Source organism: Mobula birostris, chromosome 7 (assembly GCF_030028105.1).
Source record: "Mobula birostris isolate sMobBir1 chromosome 7, sMobBir1.hap1, whole genome shotgun sequence".
NCBI lineage: Eukaryota > Metazoa > Chordata > Chondrichthyes > Myliobatiformes > Myliobatidae > Mobula > Mobula birostris.
Genome location: NC_092376.1, coordinates 26,034,885 through 26,057,911, shown reverse-complemented (window position 1 = coordinate 26,057,911; position 23,027 = coordinate 26,034,885). Strand labels below are relative to the sequence as shown.

The 23,027-nt window shown below is 40.2% G+C and overlaps 1 protein-coding gene across 6 annotated transcripts in view; it reads left to right on the top strand.

The window, feature by feature from the left end:
• Positions 1-23,027, top strand: part of LOC140200057 (inositol polyphosphate-4-phosphatase type I A) — a 265,040-nt gene that overhangs the window by 27,853 nt on the left and 214,160 nt on the right. The gene's annotated exons all lie outside the window — the stretch shown is intronic.

Sequence of the window (23,027 nt, the reverse complement as noted above, 5' to 3'; positions counted from 1 at the left end):
ACAAAGCTTTAATTTAAAAACCTGCAAATTTACAGTAAGGGAAAAATATTCTGGTTTATATTAATGTAAGAAGTTACTGAATTACATAACAATAAAAATAGAATCATAGCATCATAAGTACAGGTCCTTTGGCCCCTCTAGTCCATGCTGAGCCATTTAAATTGACTTTTCCCATCAACCGAAACTGGGCCAATAGACTTCCATACCCTTACCATCCACGTAACTATCCAAACTTATCTTCAGCGTTAAAATCTCCACTTGTGCTGGCAGCTTGTTCCACACTCTCACAGCCCTCTGAGTGAAGAGGTTTCCCCTCATGTTGCCCTTAAACTTTTCACCATTCACCTTTCACCCGTAACCTATCACCTCTGGTTGTAGTTCCACCCAACTTCAGCGGGAAAAGCCTGCTTGCATTTACCCTATCTATATCTCTCATAATCTTGTCTACCTCTATCAAATCTCCCCTCTACATTCTGAGGAATAAAGTCCTAACCTATTAAATCTTTCCTTATAACTCAAGTCCTCCAGTCCTGGCAACATCCTTGTAAATTTTCTCTGCATTCTTTCAACCTTATTTACATCTTTCCTATAGGTAGGTGATCAAAACTGCACACAATACTTCAAATTAGCCTTCTTCAACATTTTGTACAACTTCAATATCACATCCCATCTCCTGTACTCAGTGCTTTGATTTATGAAGGCCAATGTGCCAAAAGCTTTCTTTTCGACCCTGTCTACCTGTAACATCACTTTCAATGAGTTATGGACCTATATTTCCAGATCCCTTTGTTCTACGCCACTTCCCAGTGCCCTACCATTCACTGTGTAAGACCTACCATGGTTGGTCCTACTGAAGTGTAACCCCTCACACTTGTCTGCATTAAATTCCATTCGCAATTTTTCAGCCCATTTTTCCAGCTGGTCCAGATCCTGCTAGCCATAATAGTCTAACCCACTGTCCACTACATCCCCAGTCCTGGTGTCACCTGCACATTTGCGACCTAGTTAACCACATTATTATTCAGATTGTTGATATAGATGACAAACAACAGCACAAGTCCCTGCGGCACTACTAGTCACAATCGTTTCACTAATGAAAAGGCATCTTTCTGGAAATTAAAATTTGGATAGAACTGGTATAATTCCTGAAAATTATACTCTTGCCTTTTGAATTGGTGCCCACATGATAGATTTTAAGTTCTCAGCAATTCAAATACAAAATAATCATGCTGCTGTTTCAGTCACTTCTGTTGATCACTTCCCTAATTGAGAATTGTTATGAAAGCTGTGTAAAAGGTAGGAGAGGAGGTTGATAAAAACAAATCTACTCACTGTATTGCTCTGCTTAATTAGCAGCTTGGTAACATTGGTTACTTGTTCTTTTACACGTTATATTTTTGACTGCAGCAATTTTTTTGATTTCTTATCAGTAGCTAAGGCATGTTATATTATTTGGTCTTAATTTTTTTTATGGGCTGTCATGCATACATTTCTTGAACTATCTGACATCTAACAATATACAGAAGAAATGATCCAAAGTGTCTAAAATTCTCCATTATCTGGTTTACTCAGCTTCTTGTACTTTTGAACTATTCTTCTGCATAATAGTGGGGTCTTTTTTCTAAGACTGATGTCCTTTAGCGTAACACACAAAATGCTGGAGGAACTCAGCAGGTCAGACAGCATCGATGGAAATGAATAAACAGATGACATTTTGGGCTGAGACCCTCTTCAGGACTGAAGAAGAAGGGGGAAGACACTAGAATGAAAAGGTGGGGTGGACTAGCTAGAAGGTGGTAGGTGAAGCCTGGGAAAGTTAGAGGGCTAGAGAAAAAGAAATCTGATAAGAGAGTAGACCATGGACGAAAGGGAAGAAGAGGCACCGAGGGAGGTGATAGGCAGGTGAAGAGAAGAGTTAAGAGGCCTGAGTGGGGAATAAAAAGAGGAGGAAAGGCAAAAGAAAATATTGCTAGATGAAGAAATCAGTGTTCATGGCATCAGGATAGAGGCTACCTAGATGGAATATGAGAGTGGGCATCAATGTGGCTAAAAAAGTCCTTGGACAAACATGTTGGAATGGGAATTAAAATGGTTGGCCACTGGGAAAATTCACTTGTGGCGGATTGAGTGAGCTGCCTGACAAAGTGGTCCCCCCAATTTACGATGGGTCTCACCAAAGTAGAGGAGGCTACATCGGGTGCTACAGATACAATAGATGACCCCAACAGATTCACAGGTGAAGTGTTGCTTCATCTGGAAGGACTGTTTTGGGTCCTGAATGGAGGTGAGGGAGGACGTGAATGGGCAGGTGTCAAATGCAAGAATATGTGCCAGATGGCAGGTGGGAGATGAGTGGGGGGGGGACGAATGGACAAGGGAATCAGAGAGGGAGTGATCCCTGCAGAGAGCAGAGACTCGGGGCTGGTAAGGATGTTTTTGGTGGTAGAATTCTGCTAAAGACGGCGGAGGTCGCGGAGAATATGTTGGATGCAGAGGATCATGGGTGGTAGGTGAGGCCAGGAGAAACACTATCTCTGTTAAGGCGGTGGGAGGATGAGTGCAGATGTCTGGAAAATGGAAGAGCTGTGGGTGAGGGCAGCATCAATGGTGGGGGAAGGGAAACCTCATCAATGATGTCCTCAAAACGAAAGCGTTATTCTGGGAACAGATGTGCTGGAGTGACAAAGGAGTTGAGAAAAGGGAATAGCATTTTTACAGGAGACAGTGTGGGAAGAGATATAGTCAAGATGGTCGTGGGAATGGGTACGTTTATAAAAGATGTAGTAGTCTGTCTCTAGGGATGGAGACAAGGAGATTAAGAAAGTGGAGAGTTGTCAGAAATGGACCAAGTGAATTCAAGGGTCGGGCAGAAGTTGATGAAATTAACAAGTTCAGCATGGGTGCATGGAGCAGCACCAATGCAGTCATCAGTGTAGCGCAGGAAGAGTTGGGGAGCTTTACCAGAGAAGGCTTAGAATTTAATCGATGAAAAGGCAGTCATATGTGGAGCATAGGAGGGTGCCCATGCCTACCCCTTGCCTTTGGAGAAAATGGGAGGAGCCAAAGGAGATATTGTTGAGAGTGAGGACCAGTTCTGCCAGACTGGTGGAGGGGAACTGGTGAGGTCTTCTGTTGAGAAAGCAGAAGAGAGCTTTAATGCCTGCTTGATGGGGGAATGGAAGTGTATAGGGACTGAACATCCACAGTGAAAATGAAGCAGTCAGGGCCATGACATTGAAAATTGTTGAGGAGATGGAGAGCATGTGACTTGTTGAGGATGTAGGTGGGAAGGGACTGAAGCAAAGTGGGTAGAAGAAGGACACAAGTTGAGTGGGGTGGGAGCAGGCAGAAACAATGGACGTGAGGGCAGTCTGGTTTGTGGATCTTGGGTAGGAGGTAGAAGCGAGCAGTGTGGAGTAAGGGAACTATGAGCTTGAAGGCAGTAGATGGAAGATCTCCAGAGCTGATGAGGTTTGTAATGGTGTGGGAGATAATTTTCCGATGGTCCTGAGTGGTGTTCTCTTCAAGGGGTAAGAAAGAGGAACTGCCTGTGAGTTGCTGCCTGACTCAGCAAGGTAGAAGTCAGTCCGCCACACTAGAACTACACCCCCTTTGTCTGTGAATTTGTTGGTAATATTGCAATTGGTGGGAAGAGTGCTGAGGGCAGTGCGTTCAGAGGGAGTAAGGTTTGAAGGGGAGAGAGGAGTGCTGAAGTCGAGGTGGTTGATATCTTGTCGGCAATTAGAGATGGAAAAAATATAGAGCAAGCAGTGGGATGTCCAAGAGGAGGAGGAGGGTTGGAGACGGGAGAAGGGGTCATCAGTCTGGGATGAGATTTCTTGCCTAAGATGTGGGCTTACAGACAGAGGCGCTGGAAGGAGAGCTCAGTGTTGTGGCGGGCACGGATTCACTGAGGTGAGAGTGAAGGGGGACAAAGGTAAGGACCTTCATGAGGATAGAACGTTCCACTTCAGACAAGGGAAAGGTCAAAGGGAATGGTGAAGACACAGATGGGATGTGGGGGGGAAGGGGTTGGAGGAGGGATGTGGTGTTCAGGCAAGGTGGGGTGGGAGGAAGATGGAGGCTTTGAGGACCCAAGCAGTGAAAGGGGAGCTTGAGAGACCTGAGGTTGGAGAGTGGTGTTGGGGGAAGGGGAGCACGGGGGCCCAGTGGCAGCAAGGAAGTTCTTGGTCTGGAGGTGGTGGCAGCCAGGGTCTGGGCTGGAGCTGGAGCTATAGTTTCAGAATAATATTGGAAGCTAACGTGAAAGTGAGGTAATACTTGCAAACAATACAAAATTTTCATTATACATAATGAATAAAAAGGCTTGAGGACAATAAAAATTACATTTGCAATATACAATCAAAAAGATTTTTTTAAGGTGCAAATTGAGTGTTTTAATGTGCTACCTTGTAAGATTACGCACATCAAAGTTGCTGGTGAACGCAGCAGGCCAGGCAGCGTCTCTAGGAAGAGGTACAGTCGACGTTTCAGGCCGAGACCCTTCGTCAGGACGTCCTGACGAAGGGTCTCGGCCTGAAACGTCGACTGTACCTCTTCCTAGAGATGCTGCCTGGCCTGCTGCATTCACCAGCAACTTTGATGTGTGTTGCTTGAATTTCCAGCATCTGCAGAATTCCTGTTGTTTACCTTGTAAGGTTAGTCCATTTGTCCAAAGTAGGTACCATACAACTTGGAGTTTGGGCATGTTCAAAATTCAGAGTAATTGATGAATACTGCTTTCTTGTAGCTCAAACTAGGAAAATCACAAGCAACTGGAAACACTCAACAGGTCAGGCGGCATCTGTGGATGCCAGTTGATGCCTGGTTAATGTACCAGTTCATAAACTGTTCATCGTAATTTAGAAAGATAGCAATTTCGGAAGGGATGAAATGAATATTCCTGATAGGGTGAGATTGGGATTATTGAAGTGATTCGAATGATAACAGATTGATCTGGTTATGTTAATGAGAAGAATTAAAGACAAACCTAAGATCATGAAGTGCACTGAAATGCAGATTAGATTTGTTGCTTAACCTGAAGCTGGAAGTGCCCAGCACATTAATGTGTCTGTAGCTTGACCCATTGTTCATCTGCTGTTTAAAATTTTAATGATTCTGTATTTCTGAAAAAAAATCTATACACTACTCATAAAAATTGATCTGATTAAAGCTTGATGTATGATGCTCTCAAAGTTATGTGTGGTTTTGCAAGGTGCCAAGCTGTTCTTTTTCTGTATTTAAGCCTTGATTGTCAGTAGAGCTGAATTGATTTTTATTGTGAAGAGAAGTGCCTGAGCTTTAATGTTTTAGTCTGAAATGTTAATAGTTGGCTGTGGAATCCATTTTGCTCTATGCAAGTCTGCATTGAAGCCATGCACTGCATTTTTTAAGGTAAACTGAAACTACTAGGTCCTAAAGTATGATAGATATTGTATTTTTTTTGATAGATAAGTGAAATAGTACACGGTATTTATTTTTTCTACATCTTAGCGTTTTATTGTGCTTTAATGTGGATGAAGTTCAAGCAAGGAGCTCAAATAAGAAGTTTCTGAACTAGGAGTAAACAGTTAAATAGGAGCAATATTTGCATGTGCAAAGTACACCCCTCCATTTTACAAAAATTGTATAGTTCTGTACTGTTTAAAAAGCATATAGGAAAATACTAGGATCACAGTTTTGTCAAAGAGAGTGGCTCTGGTGAAGCCCAAACTAGGCATTAGTAAGCACAATATTGAGGAATTAGTGATACTTGATAGCGTAGCATAAACACCTTTCATTACTTTGAATGGACAGGGGAATAATTTGCTGACTTGAATTTCTCCTACTATTTGTAAGTGGGATATGCTTTTCACATTGTTGGATGGATGCCAGCTATGTAACTATAACAACTGCTTGGCTTGAGGTACAACTAATTCTACAGTCAAAATCTACGCAACCATATCTATTTGTGGATTGGTCCCATAGCCTTTGCTCTTTCTAGTATTCTCATCGTATTTCTACAGTGCTTTTGTTTTTTTTATGTTTGGTATTAAGAAATTGAAAGACAGAAATTCTGCTTCAGACTTGAACTTTCTGTGGTTGACCAGCTTTTTGCTGTACCTTGGTACACGTGCTAATGATAAGTCAATTCTATATTAATTTGCCTTTTATTAAAATGATCTAATTGTGGCCTTCAACACCTCTGAATGCCATTTCGACTTTCCACTAATGGAAGTCTATTATTCCACTAATCAATCTACAGTGCAGAGAAGCTGAATCTGGAGGGTGGATTACATCATTTATTGATGGGAGTAGTACAGTGTACCCCCATATTATGTAAAGAAATTCACTCTCACGGAACTCATAAATCATTAACAAAAAAAATTGAGATGGGGGATAAAATTTTGTTCTGACAAAATTTGGGGGGGGGGAATTAACTAAATAAACTCAAAATATGAAAGAAACAACAAATTTTGTCAATATTTGTTAAGGGTTCATGTTACAGATAATCGTGACCAGATTGTTTCTCAGGAACACAACCCCTCCATAATATGGTGGTGTATCATATATTAAATTCTCATTGTATTCACATTGTGGGGTTACTTACAACTTTTAAGAAGATTCTTCATTATCTAAATTGTTATGCATAATCAATAAAATTTTGAAAATAGAGCAGTGTTCCATTTTAATGTACTTTTTGTACAGTTTAATTTCTAGAAGTGTCCTTGTAGCACATGACTCTTAACAATTGAAATACTTATCGAGGACATATTACCATTTATAACTGAATTATTGGCCACCTTGCAATAATCCGCAGAGGCTGGTTACCAATGCTATTTCTGTTACAGCCATGAGGATTTTTCAGAGATCCAGATTAACATTGTCTGAATGCATCAGGCATATGAAATATAGCAGCCTGTAGGATTATAGTGCCCAACATTATAGTTTCTGTTCATTAAAATTAGTGTATTATTGACATCAATTTATTAATTACCCCTATCTAATGGCTGGGGGTAATTAGAAGGTAGTTGTAATATAGGTTTGGGGACGTGGTATGGTTATATTTGATGCTTGTATTTAAATTGTATATCTGGATGACACAAATTTGTTTTAAGCTTCCATTTCTCTCATGAAAATGTTGAGGGAATCAGAATCAGGTTTATTATCATCGGCATGTGACCTGAAATTTGTTCACTTAGCAGCAGCAGTTCAATGCAATACATAATATAGAAGAGAGAAAAAAGTATAATAATAAATAAACCAATTATAGTATATGTATATTGAATAGATTAAAAAATGTGCAAAAAACAGAAATACTGTATTTCTAGTAATTCCTAGGCAGGAGGTTTTGGTCATGGGCGTAATGTTAATATAACATGGAAGGTGGCTCTTTGGCCCATATTAAACCTGCTGTCCAAGGTGCCTCCCTAAACTAGTCTCATTGCCTGCATTTGATCTGTATCCCTCTACCCACTTCCTATACACAGACATCAGGATTCAAGATTGTTTAATATAATTTCCTCTACACAAGTGTAAGGAGGACAAAATAATTGTTAATCTGGATCCCATGGAGCACAAAAAATACCAAAGATAAAGTACACAATAACAGTAATAAAAATGCAATAAATATAAATGCATGAGATAACTTGTGTACCTTGATTGTATGTCTATAAAGTGACTTGGGCTGTACATAACGTGACTTACAGGAAATACAGTAGTGGTGGAGTTAGCGAGTGGAGTGATGATCAGTCTTACTGCTTGGAGAAAGTAACTGTTTTAGAGTCGAATGTTCCTGGCATGCATGCTATGTAGTCTTCTGTCTGGCTGGAGGGGGACAAACAGTCCATGAGCAGAGTATGTCGGATCCTCCAGTGTTCTATAGTTACCCGCCCTTTTCTGGCAGCTTTATATGTCCTTGATGGGGGGTAGGCCGGTGCCGGTAATGCATTGGCAGTTCCGGAGAAAGAGTTGAGGAACATTTCCAGTGCAGTCGTGCAATATGGGCTCCCACCCCCTTCCTCTATCCTTTTATCCTGACTTCTGCTCTCTTCCTTTCCTGGCCTGATGAAGGGTCTCGGTCCAATACAGACTGTTCACTTCGCTTCATTGATGTTGCCTGACTTGCTGAGTTCCTATTGCAGTAACTGACAAAGTGGATCATGTAATTAAATGGTTACACTAAATAGTGGCTTTGGCTTTATCTTAGGAATCATTCACTGAAGGTTTGGACTGATTTAGGCACTTCAATGTATGATTCTGCTCACTAAAGAGAAGGAATGCATCAAGTTTCTCATGTTAGGGAAAATACTTTAAAAGTTCTAGTGGTGAGAAAGATGAAAGTCACAGACTGGGTTTGAAAAGCTTTACAGAAGGAAAGAAAGTCTGCAAAAGAAAAGTGTTTTCAGAGGTTTAAGGACAAGAGAAATGAATGTGTTAGATTTGGATGCCTTTAATTTCACCATCATGGGCTTGTGGGGAAGAAAGAGCCTTCAGCACAACACATTGGATCAAGGTACGTAAGTGGTGTACAAAATGGTACCAAATGAAGCCATCCCATTATCCCACTAAGTTTGTCTGTTTGTGCATTCCCATTGATTCTACAATATGGGCAGTTTTGTTTTGTACAGACCAATTAATCTTTGGCATTACAGGGGGAAATAAATTGCAGGAAGCCAAGGTGATTAAAGGAGAAAGGTACAACCTCCAAGTACGCAGTGACAGAAGCACCTTGGTCATTGGAGCTGGGAGGAAAAAGCTCTACTTCCTTTGCTACTGCAGTGGTCCAATTAAGAGTCAGAAAACCTATTGAGGTCCTGAGAAAGTAGTGAAGTCTTTGTTCAGAAGTAATCTGTGAAAGTAATATAAAGGTAGTGAGTGCATCAAGCCACTTGCAAGATATGAGATGGACTTTTTTTGTATATAAAACCCCCTTTTACTGGGTGTCTCTGGAAATGTGGCTGTTAACCCCTTGCTAACAGCCACTGGATTTCACTGTGAGTACCTACCTTTCTCCGGCTTCATACGTCTAGGGAGTATATGACTTTGGTCCCGCCAAATCCGTGGAGTTGGGATGTCTCTCCTACCCAGACCGCAGTTTGTGTGAATGTTGTGTGATTTACTGCCCTGCAATAGCCAGTCAGCATGAAATAACAGATCGTACACTGTATACAATTATAAAGAAATACATTTGTGAATGTTAAACTTAACCAAAGATTTAGTAAAGAAAAGAAAGAAAAAAAAAACAAAAGGGGCTATTATAATTAAGTCAAATATGCACAGGTTGGAGCTCAAATCTTCCAAAAGACAAATTCACTGATCCTTGGCAGACCTCTTTGCTTGGGTTCCATAGAACTGCATTTGCCCACCGGATTGAATCCTGTGACCAGTTCTCTCCGGCATCTTCACTTTTCACCTCCCGCCAAACGAAGACCCACCACCGGTGTCAGTCACAAAACTGCTCCCCCAGCCTTCTCTAGAACCTTCTCCCTGTTCCAGTCTCCTGACTGGAGTGCTCCCATTCTTAAGCATCCCTCAACTCCAACAGAAACCCAAACACTGCTTCTACAGAAGGACCATTACATGAAATTTCCTGCAACATTAGCAGTAAAACTTTTACTCGAGCGTTACATATATAGGGTTGTCTGCTCATACCTACCATTTCCTAAATCACTACTCAGGAGGCTAGATGCATTTCTTACCTATCCATTGCAGTAGCCACCATATAATGCAGCAAAAGCTTTGTTTGAAACTTTCAAATGTGTCTGTCTTTGATAAGTATGAAATCTGGAATGGAGGCTTCACTGGAATAGCAGTCAAAGAATCTTGTGACCCATTGTGACCATGGCAGCTTTTAGAGCTACTGAGGGACTTCTATCCACTAGCTGAGAACCTTAAATTTATATTCTTGCTGGAACTCCAATCTTAAAATCTGTAAAGTTACGCATTTTATTTATACCAAAGCCCACCAGTAGTACACACCAATGTTGTGCAATGATCTACCTGTGTCCATCAGTACTGTATCCATGCTATGTGGTTCACACCTGTCCGCGTCAATATTGTCTACCTGTAATGACATCTGTGACCACCAATGTTATACTCCATTGTTTTACTGCAACAGACCTGTGACGAACAATATTGTGTCCAAGTTATACATGACAAATCCTCTGCAGTTTCCCAGATGTAGGTACAGTCAGGAATCTGCTTTTAAGCCCCGTTTCATGCGTGTTCTGGATGGCTGGAGGAAAAAAATCTAGCTCTAAGCCTGAACTTTGTCCTCCAGTGCACTCTTTCTGATTCATCTGCTTGGTCATCACTGTCTACTCCGCAGTGGGGACAGTTGGCAGGCTAACTATTGACAATTTGCATGATGAGCAGCCAGATAGAGGACTCTAGAGATGCAAGCACTGCAGTGTTGTGAACTAAGGTTAGTTGACTAAGGGATGTTTGACTTCTACATCTCAGATTAAATTAGTTTTCTTTGTCACAGGTATATTGAAGCATAGAATGAAATGTGCCCTCTTTGTCAATGACCAACAAATTCCTAGAATTATGCTGTGGGTGTTGCCATACTTCTGGTGTCAACATAGCATGCCCACAATTTACTAGTCCTAGTCCCTTTTGTCTTTGGAATGTAGAAGGAGAGGAAACTGGAGCACTCATATGTAATCTGCGTGGTCATAGGGAGAATGTACAGCAGCAAAAATTGAACCCTAATGGCTGATGTCTAATAACATTACTCTAACTGCTACATACCGTGCCGCATACAGCGGATCGATCTTGGGCCCTCCTATTGATGCACTCCTCAGCACACCAATCAAGGCGCCGAGACACCCAATGCTCCCTCAGCACCAATGCCTCCCCTCCTCCCCCCTGACAGGAAAGGAATGGAGGGTTATGGGCTGAGTACAGGTCAGTGGGACCAGGTGAGACTAAGAGTTTGGTACAGACTAGAAGGGCCGAGATGGCCTGTTTCCGTGCTGTAACTGTTATATGGTTATATGATATGCAGGGTTTGAGGAGATTTGGTCTGTCATCAATGACCAAATTTCTACAGATGTGTGCTGGAGAGCATTCTGACTGGTCTGGAGGCTCCAGTGCTTCTGCAGAGAGTTGTCGATTCAACCAGCTCCATCATGGGCACTAGCCTCCCCACCATAAAGGACATCCTCAAAAGGTGATGTCTCAAGATGGCAACATCCATCATTAAGGACCCTCACCGATCAGGACATGCCCTCTTCTCATTACCACTATCAGACAGAGTGCACACTCAACATTTTAGCAGCAGCTTCTTCCTGTCTGTCATCCAATTTCTGAATGGTCCACGAACACTACTGCACTATTTTGCTCTCGTTTTGCAGTATTTATTATTTTAAAATATAGTTCTTATTGAAACAGTATCATTTTTGTATTGCACTGTACAAAAATAGACAATAGGTGCAGAAGTAGACCATTCGGCCCTTCGAGCCTGCACCGCCATTCTGAGATCATGGCTGATCATCTACTATCAATACCTGGTTCCTGCCTTGTCCCCATAACCCTTGATTCCCCTATCCATAAGATACCTATCTAGCTCCTTCTTGAAAGCATCCAGAGAATTGGCCTCCACTGCCTTCTGAGGCAGCGCGTTCCACACCTCCACAACTCTCTGGGAGAAGAAGTTCCTCCTCAACTCTGTCCTAAATGACCTACCCCTTATTCTTAAACCATGCCCTCTGGTACTGGACTCTCCCAGCATCTGGAACATATTTCCTGCCTCTATCTTGTCCAATCTCTTAATAATCTTATATGTCTCAATCAGATCCCCCCCTCAATCTCCTTAATTCCAGTGTGTACAAGCCCAGTCTCTCTAACCTCTCTGCGTAAGACAGTCCGGACATCCCAGGAATTAACCTAGTGAACCTACGCTGCACCTCCTCCACAGCCAGGATGTCCTTCCTTAACCCTGGAGACCAAAACTGCACACAATACTCCAGGTGTGGCCTCACCAGGGCCCTGTACAAATGCAAAAGGATTTCCTTGCTCTTGTACTCAATTCCCTTTGTAATAAAGGCCAACATTCCATTAGCCTTCTTCACTGCCTGCTGCACTTGCTCATTCACCTTCAGAGACTGATGAACAAGTACTCCTAGATCTCTTTGTATTTCCCCCTTACCTAACTCCACACCGTTCAGATAATAATCTGCCTTCCTGTTCTTGCTCCCAGAGTGAATAACCTCACACTTATTCACATTAAACGCCATCTGCCAAGTTTCTGCCCACTCACCCAGCCTATCCAAGTCACCTTGAATTCTCCTAACATCCTCATCACATGTCACACTGCCACCCAGCTTAGTATCATCAGCAAACTTGCTGATGTTATTCACAATGCCTTCCTCCAAATCATTGACATAAATCGTAAATAGCTGTGGTCCCAATACTGAGCCCTGTGGCACCCCACCAGTCACCATCTGCCATTCCGAGAAACACCCATTCACTACTACCCTTTGCTTTCTATCTGCCAACCAGTTTTCTATCCATGTCAATATCCTCCCCCCAATGCCATGAGCTCTGATTTTACCCACCAATCTCCTATGTGGTACCTTATCAAATGCCTTCTGAAAGTCAAGATACACCACATCCACTGGATCTCCGCGTCTATCTTCCTGGTTATATCCTCGAAAAACTCCAATAGATTAGTCAAGCATGATTTGCCCTTGGTAAATCCATGCTGGCTCGGCCCTATCCTATCACTGCTATCAAGATATGCCGCTATTTCATCTTTAATAAATAAATAAATAAATCTGATTCTGTAACATGATGGTGCCTAGAGTCATATGTGACTCCTTAAAGAACCACCTGGAACTCCTGAGTCTAAACAAGGAGACTAGCAAATATACTAAAAGAAGTGTATTGGTGCTGAGGACGTGATTACTTTGCAAGTATACAAGACTTTACATTTTATCCCATTCATCCTTGTAATGTTTATACATTAATGGGAATAAATTCAACAATTCAGAGCTTCATTGAAGATGCCAAGCAGTATATTACAATTTTCCATCCTTAAACAGTGTGTGAAAGTTGAAGGGAATGTTGCATTGAAGTAATCTGTTGACATCCTGGAAGCAAGCTAATAATCTTGAAAAATACTATTTGTTAATTATTTTCCAATTTTATCTAAAAATGTGTTTTGGATTCTGATGTGGTTTTTTGATCCAAGGACCTTTAGGAAGTCAGGAAAGAGGCATGAAACTTGTTGCTTCATGATTGTTTTGTTAAGTGCTAATAGAACATAGAGAATTGGAAATGGGGAGAAGTAGAGGCTAGTGGCTAAGAATGGAGAGAAGCAGCAAAGGTTATGGCGCAACATGGTCAGCTGTTTTTATGCCATGAATAAGAAATATTTTCAAATTTGTAAATAAGAGTTAACCAATAAATAATAGTATTGATTTATTCAAATAATGCAATACCAGAAGCATCCAGAATTATACAAATATAATAATTCAAGGATGCACTGAACAATTGCATATACATAGTGACCACAAGAAACATAATAAACTTCATATTAAAGTACTCATCCCCTCAGCCCTTTGTTCACATAAAGAAGTATTACATACAGGGATTTTGAACAAATTGAAAATTTTTATTTGTGAATCACATGCTCAATTTTTTTCAAAGCAAAGCTCCAAAAACAGGGAAAATTGTAAAGCATGAAAAATTAAAGATTCAAAAACTGAAATGTCAGCAGTTCGAAAGTATTCATTCCCCTTTCTTCAATACTTAGTTGAACCACCTCTTACAGCTATTACAGCCAGTAGTCTTTTTGGATGTCTGAATTAGCTTTGCACATCATGATCGAGCAAGATTTATCCATTCCTCCTTGCAGAATTGCTCAAGCTGTGCCAGTTTAGTTGGGGATCAGCAGTGGACAGCAGTCTTGAGGTTTTGCCAGAGATGTTTGATTGAGTTAAGGTCAGGACTCTGACTGGACTACTAAAGGACATCAATTTTCTTCATTTGAAGCTACTCCATGGTTGCTCTAGCAGTGTGCTTTGGGTTATTGTCCTGCTGAAAGATGAACTTCCTCACCAGTTTAAGCTTTCTGACAGGCTTTTATCCAGGATCTCTCTGTATATAGCATCGTTCATCTTCCCATCAATGCTGAGGGATTTCCAGTCCCTGCTGCTGAAAAGGATCCCCATAGCATCATACTTTACAGTAGGGAAGGTGTTATGTGGCAGATGTACAGTATTAGATTCAGACCACATGTACTGCTTAGTATTGAGGTCAGAAAGTTTCACTTTAGTCTCATCTGATCACAAGACCTTCTTCCAGTTTTTTACACTATCTTCTAAGTGACACTTTGTAAAGTTTTTACAGGCAAGGATATGCTTTTTTTTAAGTCAGGGCTTTTTCCTTAACACTTTCCCACTAATACTCTTTTGTGCAAGGTTTTAGAGATTGTGAAGCCATGAACCTCATCTCCAGTTGCAGTCTTATTGATCTCTGCAGCTCACCCAGTGTGTGTTGGCATCAGAGTATCCTCTCTTACAAATGCCATTCATCTCCAGCAAGTTTAGAGGGGAGGCCTGACCTAGGCAGTGTGTTGGTGGTTTTATATTTTTTCTGCTTTTTCATGATGGACTGCACTGAGCTCTAAGGTATGTTTGAGCCTTTGAAATGCTCTTGTATCCTTCCCCAGATTTGTGCTTCTCTATTATCATTTCCTTGACTTTCCTTGAATGTTCCTTTGTCTTCGTTTTGGTTTGGTCTGTTGAAAACCTACCATACTGTTATACCTTACCTGGGGGTGGGGGAGTATTTATTCTTATGAATTAATTGAAAACAGGTGATCCTTCAATTCTCTACATCAACAAATTGATCAGAATGCCATTTTTGTGTGGAGGGGAGTTAGATTTGATGTTTTTCTCTGAATGACTTTCATGTTCTTTCTTTATTTTGTGGTTAACTGGAGAAGACAAATTTCAGAGTTGCATATGGATACATGCTTTGATAATAATTGGACCTTTGAGTTGATAAGGTAATATATTGCACCTGAGGAAAGTTAACATTAGTAATTTCAAAGGGGATGAATACTTTTTATCCTCACAATTTTGCCTTTTAGTTTCAGTAAATTGTTTACAGGTTTTGGAATTTATCTTTTGATTTGGCATGATGCACAATGTTTTGTAGATTGGCTCAAAATATCCTACTTCAATATATTTTAAATTTAGAAAATGAGACAGTAAAATGTGAAAATAGTTGTGGGGTCTGAATACTTTCTCAAGGCACTGTAAGTAGTTGTATAACATACAAGTGGACAATTAATTGTTAAGCTGCAAAGAAAATAACAATTATACAGTCTAATCCAACAAATGGGAAACTTTCTCTTTATACCAGACTTTTTAAAAATTAAAGCTTGGGGTGGAATGAGCAATATTTATAAGTTCTTGATTAATCAGGACATCAAAGAAAGCAGGAGAATAGGGTTGCGAAGGACAATAAATCAACTATGATGAAATGGAGGAGCAGACTCAATGGGCCAGATAGCCTAATTCTGCTCCTATGGCTTATTACAAAACTTTTAAACATAAAATTTATTTCCAAATAAATAAATAATATTTATGTAGAAATGTGATTTTTTTTAACTTAGCTGGAATTAAATGGTGATCATGAGGAATGGTAGGAAGGTTGATCTATTATAAGAACATGGACAAATAACAGTTATCAATATGATCAAGGATTTATGATAGGACATGTGTTTTACATTTCATGCAGTCTGTACTATTTGCTTATTAGATTATAGAGAGAGCACTTTTATCTTTGTGTAGCACTGAAGTTAAAGATCTTGGTGATAATGAGCACAAGAAGAAATTAGATTATTTTTGGCAACTTTTTATCTTTGTGTTACAAAGCTGTTTAGGGAGAAGATTATATTAATTCTTCTGTTATTGGATATTCTTTCAAGAGTTATCTTTTAAAAACCCTTTTCTACACTATGAATTCAATGGAATATGTTTCATTTTATTATGGCAAAATCAATGTCCTTATTCTCTATGTTCCAGATTGCTTATTTTCAGGCTTTTCGCTGTAGCCCCGTAACTCGAAATCAGTTTGTTTGCTGGCCAATAAGAAAGTCAGCATACAGAGGAAGTAACAGGGCAGCAAGATAAAACATATCAGTAAAGGAGAAAGATAATATTTTTAAAAAAACAGTCGATTGATACTAGTAGTTTTCTGCAGGGGTTGGTGTTGGGACCACTTCTTTTTTATGCTGTATATAAATGATTTAGATGATGGAACAGATGGCTTTGTTGCCAATTTGCAGATGATATGAAGATTGGTGGAGGGGCAGGTAGATTTGAGGAAACAGGTTACCAGTCCCAGTTCAAAAATACATTCCCTGGTAACTGGTGGAGATTTGAAATTTTTGACTCAAAACAGGAGGAAGTTTGTCTGTAGAAGTGCTGGAAGCTCAACATGGATGAGTCTGTAGCCAACAGTGAAGCACAATGGAGATGCCCCGCAGGTTTGGGCTGCATTTCTGCAAATGGAGTTGATGATCTGGTCAGAATTAATGGAATCTTCAAAGCTGAGAAGTACAAGCAGATTCTCATCCATCACGCAGGACTATCAGGGAGGGGTCTGATCAGTCCCAACTTCATTCTGCTGCAGGTCAATGATCCCAAAAAACACATGGCCAAGGTCATAAAAAAAGAACTCTTAAAAAAGAACGTTGGCATGGCCCCCACATGGCCTCAACATCATCGAGGCTGTTTGGGATTAGCTGGAGAGACACAAGCAAGTGAGCCAGCCAAACTGTAGAATAACTGTGGCAAGTTTTCCAAAATACTTGGAATGACCTACCAGCTGATTTTCTTATAAAACTGCATCACAATGTACCGAAGAGAATTGATGCAGTTTTAAAGGCAAAGGGTAGTCACACCAAATATTGATTTGATTTAGTTTTTTTTACACTGTTTACTGCTCTTTATTGTAATTTCTTTGATATTTAGAAGTGTTTTCATTATTTTTGAAAGCATCTTTGTTTTACAGAATTTTTTTACATGTGCCTAAGACTTTTGCACAGTAATGTATATAATTTAGTTTTTAACAATACAATTCACCCGATGTCACAAACTTGCTTTTCAAAGTTATCTTTTATAATGTTGGACAGTGAGCAACATGCTTAGAATCTGCAGGTTCTAGTCTGTGCTGTTTAATTTTTTTTGGCTTTTTTGGTCATGGTGTTCAATGTGGCAGACTGCATTTTCAGCAACTGTAGTTTGGAAGCCATCTTCAAAGGCTGGTTGGTATTTTATTGGTAAGTTAGTTGCATTGATAAATGTAATTTCGGATGCAGTATTGATGGGAATGAACAAACTGCAAGGTGAGCTGTGGAAAGACAGGTTGTAGCAGTAAGGTTGAAATGGGTAGCATGAAACGGATGTGTTGCAGAAACTGCAGATAACAATAGTACTTTGAAACTGCAAAGGTCAAAATTACGAATCATAAACAGAAGAGATTCTGCAGATGCTGGACATCAAGAGCAACATACACAAAATGATTAAGGATCTCAGCAGGTCGAGCAGCATTTATGAAAATGAATAGTTGACATTTCTGGCTGACACCCTTCATCAGGACTGGAAAGGAAGGAGGAAGACTCCAGAATAAAAAGGTGGGAGGAGGTGAAGGAGGGGCAAGCTAGAAAGTTAATAGGTGATGCCAGGTTGGGGGAAAGGTAAAGGGCTGGAGAAAAAGTTATCTGATGGGAGAAGAGAATGGACCATGGCAGAAAGAAAAGAAGGAGGGGCACGTGACAGGGAGGTAGATGGAAAGAAGAGGTAAGAGGCCAGAGTGGGGAATAGAAGAAGAGCAAACATAAAACAAAAGAAATAGGAGCAGGAGTAGGCCCTATTGCCTGTCGAGCCTGCTCCACCACTCAATATGTTATGGCTGATCTGGTCATAGATTCAACTCCACCTGCCTGCCTTTTTCCCCATAACCCTTAATTCCCCTACTATGCAAAAATCTATCCAACCTTGTCTTAAATATATTTACTGAGGTAGCCTCCACTGCTTCATTGGGCAGAGAATTCCACAGATTCATCACCCTCTGGGAAAAGCAGTTCCTCCTCATCTCCATCTTCCATCTACTCCCCCAAATCTCGAGGCTATGTCCCCTTGTTCTAGTCTCACCTACCAGTGGAAACAACTTTCCTGCCTCTATCTTATCGATCCTTTTCATAATTTTATATGTTTCTATACTATCTCTCCTCATAGTCTAACTCCCTCATCTCTGGAATCAACCTGGTGAACCTCCTCTGCACCACCTCCAAAGACAGTACATCCTTCCTCAAGTAAGGAGATCAGAAATGCACACAGTACTCCAGATGTGGCCTCACCAGTACCCTGTACAGTTGCAGCATAACTTCCCTGTTCTTAAATTCAATCCCTCTAGCAATGAAGACCAACGGTCCATTTGCTGCCTTGATAGCCTACTGCACCTGCAAACCAACCTTTTTGTGATTCATCCACACGTACTCCCAAGTCCTTCTACACAGCAGCATGCTGCATTTTTTTTACTATTTAAATAATAACCTGCTCTTTCATTTTTTCCTTCCAAAGTGGATGACTTCCCATTTACCAACATTGTACTCCATCTGCCAGACCCTTGCCCACTCACTTAAATTAGCTGTATCTCTCTGCAGACTCTCTGTATCTTCTGCACAATTTGTTTTTCCAATCAATTTAGTACACTTCACTTGGTACCTTCTTCCAGATCGTTAATGTATATCATGGACATTTGTGGGCCCAGCACCGACCCCTCTGGCACACCGCTCACCACTGATTGCCAACCAGAGTATTCCAACTCTCTGCTTTCTATTAGTTAACCAATCCTCTATCCTTGCAATACATCACTTCCAATTCTATGCATCCTTATCTTATGGGGCACCTTATTGAACACCTTCTGGAAATCCAAGTAAATAATGTCCATCTGTTCCCCCCTATCCACTGCGCTCGTTATATATTCAAAGAAATCCAGTAAGTTTGTCAAACAGTGATTTTAAAAGTTTTCCTTAATTCCACCACCCCCCGCCCCATTTACAGAATAAAACACATGACCCTAAAATAAGAAGGCCCTGCAGAGGGAAGAAAAGATGTTTATACTTAATCATTAAAAATAAAGTGGGGAATGCAAAAATAATCTCCAAAGACATCAAGACGATAAAATTAAACCTAAACAAAAAGAAAAATGTCTATGTAATCTCTAACGAAGAAAAATCGGTGCCATTATCCCTTTGACTTACTGCCCAATTAAAAAAACTTTTTAGAAGAAAAGCTGAGACTTATTATCTATTTACTAAGCACTCCTCGCTATATATAAAAGAAAAAATCTTTATAAACTATGAAAACTATCACTTAATGAAGAAAAGGAAGGATAAAGACAAATAATCAAACCAGTTAACAATTAACACACTGTGTTAATTCACTCAGTATACCAAACAGATTTCGGAAAAGTCATTCATCAGTCAAATCAAGAAGTTCACATCTTCTTTAAATGGCCCATCGATCAAAGGACACCTTCAACATATCAGAAATCTTCAAAGCTTGTTTTCTTTTAGAAAATTATTCAGCAGACCTAATACCATTCAAACCTCGGCTGCCTCCAAAATAGAATTAACATAGTCCAATGCCGCTTTGGGATCCAAAAAAAAACACATGGAATCGAATCTTTAGGAAATAATTTTAATCGGGCTGGATAGTGAAGTGATGGGAATAATCCCTTATCATGGGCTATCTTCATAGCTGGAACGAATTTGAACCGCTGTTCCATAACTTCTGGTGGATAGTCTTCATAAAAACGAATCTCGGAACCCTTGAATTAAAAAATCTGTGTTTCCTTGCATATTTTATGATTTGATCTTTTACTTTAAAACGAAGAAAGCTGACCAAAACTGACCTTGGTTTATTCGGATCTTGAGATTTCGAAGTGAAATTTCTATGCGCTCTTTCAATATCAGGAGGCTGAGGTAAAATATCCGGAAACAGAGATTAAAACAAATTATCCACACAGGGAGCAAGAAGTTGGAGGGGAAAAGAAGAAAAGAGAAAAATAAGGAGGAAAAAAATTACCAGAAGGCGAAATACGAATTTTCTGTTAGCCAACCATTTTAATTACTACAGTATCACCATTCCCATTTTGTCATTTCGGTCCATGGCCTCCTGTTCCACCATGATGAGGCCACTCTCGGGTGGAGGAGTAACACTTCATATTCCATCTAGGGAGAATAGTGGCATCTTGCACAGCAAACTGCATGAGTAATGGTGACATCCTGCATTCAGTTCATGAATCTTCTACTTCTTTCAAATAATATTCTACTACTAAGCTGTGTACGATTGGAACCTGTCATTTTCATTTTGATGGTGTACTGGTGTGCTACACACAGCGCTAAAATAGCGACACGTAGTCGGTGAGTTGGAGTTGCGATAGAAGAGATTTATTCAAACTTCGTGGCCTCCTTTAAAGCCTTCCTGTTCCTGCCCTCCTGGGGCGGGACTGCTGTGGGGAATGCATATTTGCAGACCCTTTCCGCGTGCGGGATTGTCCCCCTGCTGGTAAAGATGGCCTGGCGCCCTTTTTGGGGCCGGCCTCTCTGCCGGCGCGCGCCGGTTCGTGTGTCCTAGAAAGTGGGTCGCCACAATGGTGTGTTTTTAGGGTGATTGAGCAATCTGCGCTTTGTCGTCTCTGAGGGAATTTGCTGAGGTTGGGAGCACAGTGTGTCACCAGGTGGCCTGGAAACCTTGGATGTGGGGTGTGAGCCCATAATTGATTCCATTGCTTCTCTCCGATTGAGGCACTGAACAAACTTAAACTCGATGAAGATGAGAACGGCAGACGGGCAGGTGTTGTGCGCTGTTTGCCTGCACTTGATCATTCTTCTTCTCCCCCTTGCTTACTGCTGTCAGAGGAAAGTGCAGGACTCTTGGGATCTACATTATGAAGATTTTTTTTTGATCAAAGTATTTTTATTAACAAAGCAAAATAGAACATATGTTATAATACAACCAACCATTTTATACCAGTTACAAAAAGAACCCCCCCACCCCTCAATAAACATGAACAAATAGAACCAGCCAGATCAGTCAAAAATAGATACAAAGGCCTAGTGTACATATAAAGATTGAGCACCTTACACATTCAGATAATTTTTTTCAGCATCCATATTTTTGACAAAGCTTAAGAAAGGTTACCAAGTAGTGTTAAATCTTGCAGACTGCTGCCCCCTGACCGAATAGCGGATCTTCTCAAATTTTATAAAGTACGTGATATCTTTGGTCCCATATCCATATGTTGGAGGGGAAGAGTCTTTCCATTTGCACAAGATGAGCTTTCTGGCAAGAAGTAAACAAACAGGGATGAGATCGGTTTGGAATTTGCTGAGGTTAACATTCTGAGGAGGCACTTCAAATAATGCTATTGACCAAGATGGTGTAATTAATTGTCCAAAAACTTTTGAAAAAGTTTCAAAAATCAAACCTGAGAAATTTACTAATTTTGAACATGTGGCATAATATACTAATTTTGAACATATGGCAGTGTGTAGCTGGGAATTGTTTACATCTGTCACACATTGGGTCAAGATCTTTATTAACCTTAGCCAATCTAACTTTAGATCAACGACAACAGTGCACAGTTTTAAACTGAAACTGAACAACAAACATGTCTAAGACACACAGAGGATGAATAAATTTTATGAATTGTTTTTTGCCATATGTTATCTGGAATTTGTTCCATTATGAAGATTGATTGGCGAATCTGTACTTGTTTTGGGGGACTTTGATGTTCATGTTGCATGCTTTTCTGGATTCTGGTTACTTTTTTTGCTGGTTTTGAGCAGTTTGATTGGGGCGATTAACGTGGCTTGCAGTGGGCTATCGGCGCCACATTGAACTGAACTAAGCTGAATTCTCCTGGACTCGTGGTTTGATGTTGAGTTCCTATATGATATTCACCCGCTTTTTATATTTGTGCAACTTTATTTTTTTCACATGTATGTTTGATGTTTTTTCTTTGAACAGGTTCTATGGTGTTTCTTTGTTTTGGGGCTACATGCAGGAAGATGAATCTCAGAGTTGTATTCTGTATTCACACTTTGATAATAAATATTTTTTGAACCTTTGAATCCAACTGATGGCATGAACATCAATTTCTCCTTCCAGTAATTTTTTTAAAATTCCTCCAAGAAAGTGGTAAATAAGACCTACACAATTCTGAGCTTTATCAAATGTTGGATCTTCTGGGTCTAAATAAAATGCTTCATGCCTCGGAAGAATATGTATTAATATAATATCAAGCAAATGTAAATAAAGAATTGTTTTGTTTTTACTATAAGAAATATTTGCAGTAAGTATAATATAAGAAACATTTACAGTCTTTTGCAGTGAGATAGTGCCATTAAGTGGCAAATGTTTGCATACAGCTCTGATGGGAATCATTAAATATTTCCATTTAGGACTACTACAGCTGAAATCTACAGACACAACCAATGGTATTTTAGTAAGCAGCATCATTTTAAGATGTTTAAAAAATCTATTGATACTCAAAATCAACGAAATTTGGCTGGCAAACTCGGATCATAATATGCAGTTCCCCGTTAAGAAAACAGAAATGGGGACATTGTGTTGGTCTACAGGTACTTCCACTCCCAACTGTACAGTCTCTGGAAAATAAAATTGAAGACTTCAGAGCAAGATTGTGATACCAGAGGGACTGCTGTGTACTTTGCTTCACGGAAACATGGCTATACACTGCCATTTTGGATGCAGCGCTGTAGCTCAATGGCTTTACCATTCTCTGCAAAGAAAATACAGTTGACTTTTAAAAGCAGAGGAGGTGGAGTATGCTTTGTGATTAACTCAAGGCACTATATTTTATGAGGAATTTGAAGAGAATTGGTATGTCATCAAAGACACACAGATATTTACAGATGTGCCATGGAGAGCATTCTGGTTGTATCACCGTTTGGTATGGGTGGTCTCATTTTGACAGGGTTGGAAAGAGCTGCA